Source organism: Empidonax traillii, unplaced genomic scaffold (assembly GCF_003031625.1).
Source record: "Empidonax traillii isolate 1590-97213 ecotype Southwest subspecies unplaced genomic scaffold, ASM303162v1 scaffold53:size2875158, whole genome shotgun sequence".
Taxonomy (NCBI): Eukaryota; Metazoa; Chordata; class Aves; order Passeriformes; family Tyrannidae; genus Empidonax; species Empidonax traillii.
In genome coordinates, this window is record NW_020955246.1 from 823,974 (window position 1) to 832,820 (window position 8,847).

The window sequence follows — 8,847 nt, forward strand, 5'->3', positions numbered from 1 at the left end:
GCTTGCCTGGAGTTTGACACTGGCTGGGTGAGATGTCCTGATACAACCAGTGAGGGCCGCCAGGTCCTCGGTGTCATCATAATCCATTGCTAGATGGATCCATCATCGGTGATGTCCATCACTAGGTGACATCACAAAAGGCCACCCTCACCCAGTGAGGGGCATCATGGGGTGAAGCCCATTGTGATGTTGAGAATGGCTGTTCAGCTGTTTGGGCAGCAGCCATATTACCTCCACTGTGGCTGGGCATGGGGTGGCCATGGAACTAGCTGAGTTCAGCATGGGGCAGCCCCAGATTCTGCACATAGAGACTTGCTTGTGTCCCAGTGCGTAGATACCCAGTACAGCCCTTTCTAGTCAAGTAGTGCCTGAGGACAGGGATTTGGTCACTGAGCTGAGTCTGGAATGAACTGCTGACTGTGAAGCTGAGGGAGTCTCCTGCCTCCAAGAGTCTGTGAGAACTTCCTGTTCCAATTCCCATCCCTTTCCCAGCAATCAGAGCAGAATTGTTTTGGCATCACCACTCAGACAGAAAGGAGGAACAGCCTCCCCAAGGACCAGGAGAGTTAAGCAGTCTTATCTCAAACTTTGCACTTTTCTTGCCTTTGCCTTTCTATTCACTCCCCCATCCAGCTCTGCAGAGAAAGGAGTGAGTAAACTGTTAATGTGGCTTAGCTGCTGGTGAGGCTCAACCCTTGAGTTTCCAACCATCTTTAACCAAAAACGTAAGAATGGCCTTCCTCTGGGGTGAATAAATGTTCTGAGTTAGCTGTAACTACTGCTTGCTGTGCCTGTCGTCATTTACAATGGGAGATCCCCTGAACCGAGCTGGGGAGTTGATAGTGCCCAGTTCCCAGACTGTCCTCTGTATGTTATGATGTTTTTCCAAGACGTCTGTGCCATGATCTTACTGTTAGAAGGGCAGAAGAGGGCAAAGCTTTTATCTCAGTTGCTCTGGCTTTTCCATTTCAGGGACCCCAGTATCTGCATCACTCCTCAGATGCTCCTGATCTCTTTGATCAGCTTTGTCCCCCTGTCTGCCCACTTCTTCCTGTTGTTTAGGGAGTTCATGGTCGCCAGGCTTTTCAATTTTGATGGTCCAGAGACAGATGAAGTGACCTGGAAGGGCTGGACAGGGATAAGTTTCATTATTCTGAATTTGTCAGTAGTGTGCAAGTGTTTACACCTACAGTGTGAGTGCCTCATCCCCCCCAGGTTTGCATGCTCCCTGGTTTCATGCCTCTTTGCTAATGACCTCAATCATTTACCTACACTTTATTTAGTGATCCCCTAAGATCCTGTACATCACTTCATATCCCTGCATGTCCTCGTGTCCCATCCACACTCACAGAAGAGTTTGATCATGCTGTGCTCCATGAGGCTGCAGCTGAGGCAGCCCTACGTCCACAGGCAGTGGACAGCGCTGCTCATTCAGAAGTCCCTGCACCACTTGTTTGCCTGTGGTGAGGCACCAGAGGGAGACCTGCAAGTAACAGCCATCTGCTTGCAGCTGCCACAGGCAGAAGCATCCCAGTGACCACAATCACCCATACTCCAGCAAAGTCTTTCTCTGGGTCTGGGTGATCCCTGTCAGCACTGACACCTAGGACATGGGCAACAGCAGGGACACTGGGGACATGTGGCATGGAAATATGGGGGCTGCTTCAGCTCAATTCCTCCAGTTTGGGAAGGTCCCAAGTCCCATCTGCGTGAACACATCAGGTACACTCTTACAGTGGGTAAAGCAGATATCTTGAAACTCCTCAATAGGTTCAAGAATTACCCCTTTACTATAAACAAGCAAAGAAAGAACTATAGAACATAAGCTTTTAAAAGCTCTCAGTAGTGATCAGAATTATCCCCCTCATGTTTTGAATGTTCTGCACAAGGGATGGTTCTTGTGGTTTTTATAAATATGCTCCAGGGTAAACACCCCGGTCCCTGGGATGCTTCTGTTGTCATTAGGCTCCAGATTTAACACCCGTGACCCACTGGAAAGCTGTCTCTTGCAGCTGCTATCAGTAGGTTTCAGTGTTAATGTACCATGGTCACCATCACCCAAGAAGGCTGTTTACTGGAATGGCTATTATTAAGTCTCCAGAGTGAAAACAATCCCCGAGAAGGATATTTCCCAGAGCTGCCATCAGTAGGCTTCAGAGCATCATCTAAATATAACTTAATTGATAGTTTTGCACTGATATGGGACATAGAGGAAAGCAAGAGGAAAAACAAAGAATGTGGACGATTCAGGTGAATGCCACAAAGAACACAAGAACTGGTTAAGCCTCATCAAATAACACTGACTTTTCTAATGTAATCCAATAGGAAACGAGATTAGTCAGCTGCACTGGTGATGTATTAACTCTGGCCAGTATCCTCAATATCTGCTTTACCCACTGTAAGAGAGCAAGCTAACTAATCACTATAAACAATTTTGTTAGTATACTGAAGATTGAAAGTGATAGGAAAACTGCTGATTATATTGTGTTTGAGTACTTGACCAGTGGGAGAAAATGCTATCTGTCTGTGCCTCTGAAGTTTAAGTGCCTTTCACTATACAAAACAGCCTGTCTCAAAGGACTCTTTTCTAAATTGGTTTCTCATTCCATTGTTTTGCATCACCCACATCATCTCCATTCAAATCACAATTTGTACATTTCAGAATGTATTTCCTAACTAGTGTTATATTAAATCAACTTCTTGTAATAAACAAGTTGTGTTAAAAACAAAAACATATACTGTAGCTAGAGGCTGAAATGTCAGACTTATCCTACAGTAAAGAAAGGAAAATCTGTAGGTGGAAAAAGCCTGCTAGATTTTTTTAGCTGCTTTCATTACTGTGTCTAATTACAAGCACTTAAAAATATAAATCCCTCCAAATTTTGCTCAAAAATAGAAGGTTTTGAATGAAAGATTATAATCTGTGAATAGGAACAGGCAAAGACTTGCAAAACAGGATAATTTACTATTACTGAAACTGGCAGTGGGTGTAACATACTTGGCACATTTTTAATATCCTTAGCATATTTTATTTCAAACTTGTTAAAAGGATATGCTATAATTGATCTGTTTTAGTGACAGTATAGAAGAGTATTGCCAGAAGTTGTAGCCTTATCAACACAAAAGGACGGCAGAATTAAAAGAGGCCTATTAAAACTGATTAAACTCTTCAGTAGTAATTACTATGTATAAAGTATTATTCAAAAATAAGTGGATACATATTTTTCACTGTATTTTATAAGATTTCACTGCATACTATAAGATTTTTATACAGTGCACTGTAGTAAATAACACTATTGTCTGAATTAAAACAAATTTTTTTAGAATAAATTGTACCTGTATGTTCTACAGGCTGTGAAGGATCCCTGCTGTATGGAGAACTCCCAGCATAATACTCACTGGTGCAGTCAAATCTCAAATGATATGAAATCTAGTGTATGTCACACTAGACACCTTTTCTGACAAATAAGAGGAAAAAAAAAGGTTAAAAATATCAGCAATTAAGTTTGAACTAGTTTAAACTTTTGGGTTTAAAACAGATATAGGCTTAAATACCTACAAATTTGAAGGCTTTCATATCTGTGCATTCACAGATGCTATTGAAAATGAAAAGTCAACTCCATTCCATAAACCACCCTTCTAGGGATACCGTAATGAATGGACTAGTTTATGTTTTGAAGCAACACTTTTTTTCCCGTAGATTCTTTATGTGTAATATTGATTATTTTCTACTGTAGAGAACTGGGCAAGACTGAATCACATTCATCCACTGTACTGCCAGTTTGTAGGAAGCAAACACTCAGTGGAAGTTTGTTAGTATTATGTAAACAGACAAACTATTACCTAAATTTCAAATGGGGGTTCTACCTGTCAGCCATGCTGGAAGGTAGGTGGCAGTGAAACCAGATAAAAACAAGTTCTTTTTCATACTCAGGCAAAATGTATGAGTTATGACTCATACATTGCTGTATATGGTGAAGAAAACATTTAGCATGGTGGTTTCTGCTTCAGTAGAACAGAAAATCCCTATCCTAGACAATGAGTTCTTATGGGCAGTTAGGGACTTCTGGAGGCACAGATATTTAGAAAAAAAAATAAAACTTTGCTTTATTGAGATAAATACTGACTATTTGCTTCCTACAAACTGGCAAGGTAGAAGATGAAATGGACAAGCAAAAACAAAATTTTACTGAAAAGTTAATTTATGCCAGCACCTCAATTGCTGGTAGATTCAATCTTTTACATGCTATTGTGAACTCTACTGCTCCTTTTATTGATCATCCACTGTGTAAGCACTCAAAGGAGGTTATAAGAGGTAACATAGAACAGAGTATTAGATTCCATATTCAAGGCTTTGGAAAAATTATTCCTGGCAGTTAGCAAGAAGGGAGATAATGAGAGGGAAGCTAAAAAATTAAAAGGTTCTGTTTCTGAGAAGAATGTTAAATTTTTTCGTTGACGTCGACTTGACTAATGTGTAAATGCACTTAGAGCTCCTGAGGCTGTCTCTATAAGCCCTTCAAAACTGAAGAACTGCTGTTTAAGTCTGAGGACTCACACACCGAAAGCTTGCAGGACCAAGCAGTATAACAGACGTTTTTTGAAATAAGAATGAAAAATAAAAGAGAGACATAAACCCCAGATCACTAATTATAATTTTTCCCCTAGAGTATGTAATGATAACTACATGTTCACAGGAGAAATTGATTTGATTTACAGCTCTAGTAATTAAATAAACCCCATGTAATAAATAAATCCAGAACAAACTTTTAAAACAAAAAAATTGAGATCCAAACATCAAAATTTTTGATTTCACATCACTTATGGTTTATACAACCCAGAATTGGTTTGTAGAGCTCTGATCCATCAAGAGAGGTGATGGGATGTGGGAATAACTATGGGATGGAGAATGTTTTTTTATACCAGGCTGTGTTTCTCCCTGTTCAGGTAGAGAAAGGCATAATTCTGGCCCCTTCCTCTCTCCCCTTTATTGGCCTAAATGGAGTTGCTCACTAAGGAAAGAAATGCATGCCAAATACAGTTTGGCTCCAGTTTACCTGGGAACAAGGGGATAATCCAAGAACAGATCAGGAGTGCAGCATCTTCCACAGGACTTCTAGCCAGTTTATACCAAAGAAACCATTACATTAATTTTACATCAGTGAACAATTCAACTTAAATCTTCAGCTACCTTATTGGAAAAAAAAGATTTTTTTTATTTTCGTGTAAGATAGCATAAGCACAAAATCAAGTGTGTGATAGGTAATTTATTTTTTTAATAATCACAGAATTATTGATGAACATTTCAAATCAAATGCCTAAAGCAGAGAAAGAATAAAACCTTATGAAGTAAAGAATATTACCTAAGAAAAAACAAAGTAGTTTGCAAGGAGGGTATTATCTCCTATTTTTGGAGTTTCTCTAAGATTCCTGCCTTGGCTGTATTTCAAGAATCTGTCTATAGGTTGCATTCCTGAGCCTATCAGCCTTACACATCAGTTAATAAAAGTCAATCAGTGATTGTTTAACTTCTGCTACTGCCTGAAGCAGAATTACAAAAGCTAAATGTGTTCAAAACTCCACCAGGAGTTTCTGTCATCTAAGAACTCCAAGTGGATGACCTCATGGCAACTAAAAAATAAATATCCCACAACAACTTGAAGAAACTTGTAGTTACTATGCATTCATGTCAACAAAATAACTAATCTAATCACACTTGAGGAATAGCAATGTTTTTACTTTCTGCTCTTAGAACGGTTCAGTTAGAGTAAGAACTGAAACTGGCAAAAGGACCATGAATATGAAACAATTAACAAGGAGAAACTAACAAATGCAATTAATTAGAAAATAGGAAATTGATTGCCAAGTGAGGTTTATAAGCATTGTCATGTGCATCAATCAGGTTCACTGCAGTTGCAATTAAGTGGTCAATATTAAGCTTCCTCACATCTTCTGGATATCCTGACCAATTTACCATGAATTTCCACATAGTTCTGATTTTTAACTGTCATTAGCATTCAGTCTGGTATGTACTCAGCTGGGGTATATTTTGTTTCATGGAGACGACTTTGAAATGCACTAAAGTAATTTGTTAATGCAAATTGTTTTGCTTTCATGAAATCACACACAATTTTTGCTTATTATGAGGAGAAACACTGTAAGTAATTGCTATAGAAACCAGTCTGCAATCAGTTTTCATTAATTTTTAAGTGATTAGGTGGTGTTATTCTTATAATAAATTAGTAGTATATCTTCTTAATCTGTTGCTCTAATCTGTAACTTTGACCTGAGAATTAGTGAAAATTTACTCATGTAATATGAATTTGAGTTAGCAAAGGTACTGATTTATTTTTAGTTCAGTCAGGAATTTTAGTACACCTGTTTTAACAATAGTATTTTAATATGCATTTTCCTTCAAAAAGACTAACATTTCTTCTCACCAATCCATATTCTAGAATTTTTATATACATATAGCTTTAAGCTATAAAAATTTGGAAGAATGTCTGTATCTTGGTTCCACAATCAGAAACCTAATACTATATGCCTTTTACCTCAGAGCCTAGCAAAATTAGATGTTTACAGTAACCTTAGGAGCACAATTGTGAGAGATTAGGCAATAACACAACAATTTGTCCTAATCTGTACCCTGACTTCCTTCAAAGATCAAGCAGCTTTTGCAACATGAGGGATTTATGTGCCTAATGCTAAAAACGTGGCACCATTGTAAAATAGTTTGGGAATGCAGCAGTGGACTTGGACAAGGAGGTACAGATAACCTTGGCCAGCCTAGCCCAGAGATAGATCAGTAGAACAATATTAGACCATTTTACAACATAACCTTAGCTCAATTTCTTAAAACTACATCACATGCTGTTCCTATTTTCCAAAGCTCACAGTGGATCATGGACTTGAGTCTAAAGGACATACATGTGAGAAGCGATCAAGCTTTAGAAGATGCATGGATCTGAGCTTACATTAGAGAAATACTGAGGACGTCGGTGTTGATTTTAATTGGCCTAGATTATACTATTTAATCTGTGAAAAGTTAGAGTTTAGTATTAGGAAAGTGAGACTTACATAACCACACTGCTTTGAAATTCTGCAAAACCAAGAGTCAAATTTGTGGTTTAGTTTCTCATAATCATTTTCTCCTTGATAGGCATAGTGACTTCTACAGTCAATATGGACTTATTTATACGTGTAGTTTAACTTCAGAGTGCATAATTCAATGTAAAAGGAAATTAGATCATCAATCAGTATTGATGCATTGTATTATTCAGTTTTCATTTTGTATTGTATTGATGCATTGTATTGTATTATTGATGCATTGTATTATTCAGTTTTCATTTTGTTCAGAATATTCAGCTCGTTATGAGTAGTATTTTTGAAAATAAATTCTTACAGTAAACATCTCAGTAAGTAAAGCTCATGATGGCTATCAAGAAATAGCCATACACATCGATAGGAACATTTTTATTCCCTCTGGCAATGAACTTAACTCCTCTGAAGGCTTCAGAGTCAGTTCTGCTAGCTTTTCTCTTTCCTTTTGTTCATTCCACAGGAATTTTGAGGGAACATCACCCAAATAGGTGCTAATGGTTCATTTCCCACTAAAGCATTCAAAGGGAACTGTTGAAATGGATCGGCCACATGCAGTTCTTGTTTTACAGTTACCAGACTTGTACCATTAGAAAATGTGGTGCATTTATTTTAAAGCACCCTTTGCACTGCAGTTGTGTGGAACAATGATCTGCTGAATTTAATTCACAGATCAAAGAGAGAGGAAATTAACCAACACAGTAAATTGATTATTTCATGGGTGACATAACCAAGGCAATGATTTATCTTAATAAAGAGCAACATCCCTCTAGTCCTTAACTGAATTCCAGCCAATGCAATAACGCTCAGTTGTTAATGACTTTGATGTTGATGTGGAAAAGTGAATGACTGTATAATCACTGAAATGAGACCTCATCACAGTTGGAAATGTTTAAGCCAAATCATTTTGGACTGTGAAAAGAGCCCTGAGTGGTATAGATTGGCTGAGTCCCAGATTTTCAGCCGTAACTAAACAGGGCCTGAAAACTTTATTATACTGCTGTGTTTTGGGCTGGTCTGCAATCCTGACAACCCCAGAGAATAGCAGTTTAATATTTATGTGTGGACTCACTGTGGAAAGGAAAAGAATTCAGGGTTTACAGAATGCCATGGAGGTATACGAAACCCCTCTCACAAAAGTAACAAACTCAGGCAAACTTTGACTCACAACCAAATCCAGTGGCCAAAACTAACATATGAGAGGGGTGACCATGACACCCTGGGGACACTGAACAGCCCTGGGGTGGTGGCAGTTCAGGCACTGAATCCTGGGAAGAGGCCGTTGGTGGCAGCCCCATCCCTGGGCAGAGCATCCTATGCTACCCCACCCAGGAAAGGCACATCCCAGGTGGGACTATCCATGGGGGCCCAGTTATAGCCTGTTTGGGGCAGGGCTTGTGGCCAAACATGGTTATGGTCCAGACAGCCACGAAACGCTGGGATCAGCCCTGGTGGGGGCTGAGTGCCCCAGCACCCTCCCACAAAGCACCAATTATAAATACCTGTCTATCAGCATCCACCTAAATGATATTTAGTTAAATCCATCTTTACGAGAGGGAACAGAAGTCAAATAGGAAAAATTGTACTGAAAGCTTATGTTTATATCTCACATCACCAAATATGGCTTAGGAGGTTGAAATGCAGCATTAGTTATTCATAGCAGCCTTCACCTTCCCATTTACCCTTCTCTATGAACTCTTACAATAACAAACAGGCTAAAATTAGAGTTGCTTTATAGTATGTTAATTT

General features: G+C 39.0%; 1 protein-coding gene across 1 annotated transcript in view; it reads right to left on the reverse strand.

Moving 5' to 3' along the window:
• LOC114055311 (outer dense fiber protein 3-like) overlaps nt 1–96 on the reverse strand; it is a 3,036-nt gene extending 2,940 nt beyond the window's left edge. Inside the window, exon 1 of the mRNA XM_027879276.1 lies at nt 7–96. The gene's annotated coding sequence lies outside the window, so the exon portion shown is untranslated. The remainder of the gene's footprint in view (nt 1–6) is intronic.
• Between the last annotated feature and the right edge of the window lie 8,751 nt (nt 97–8,847).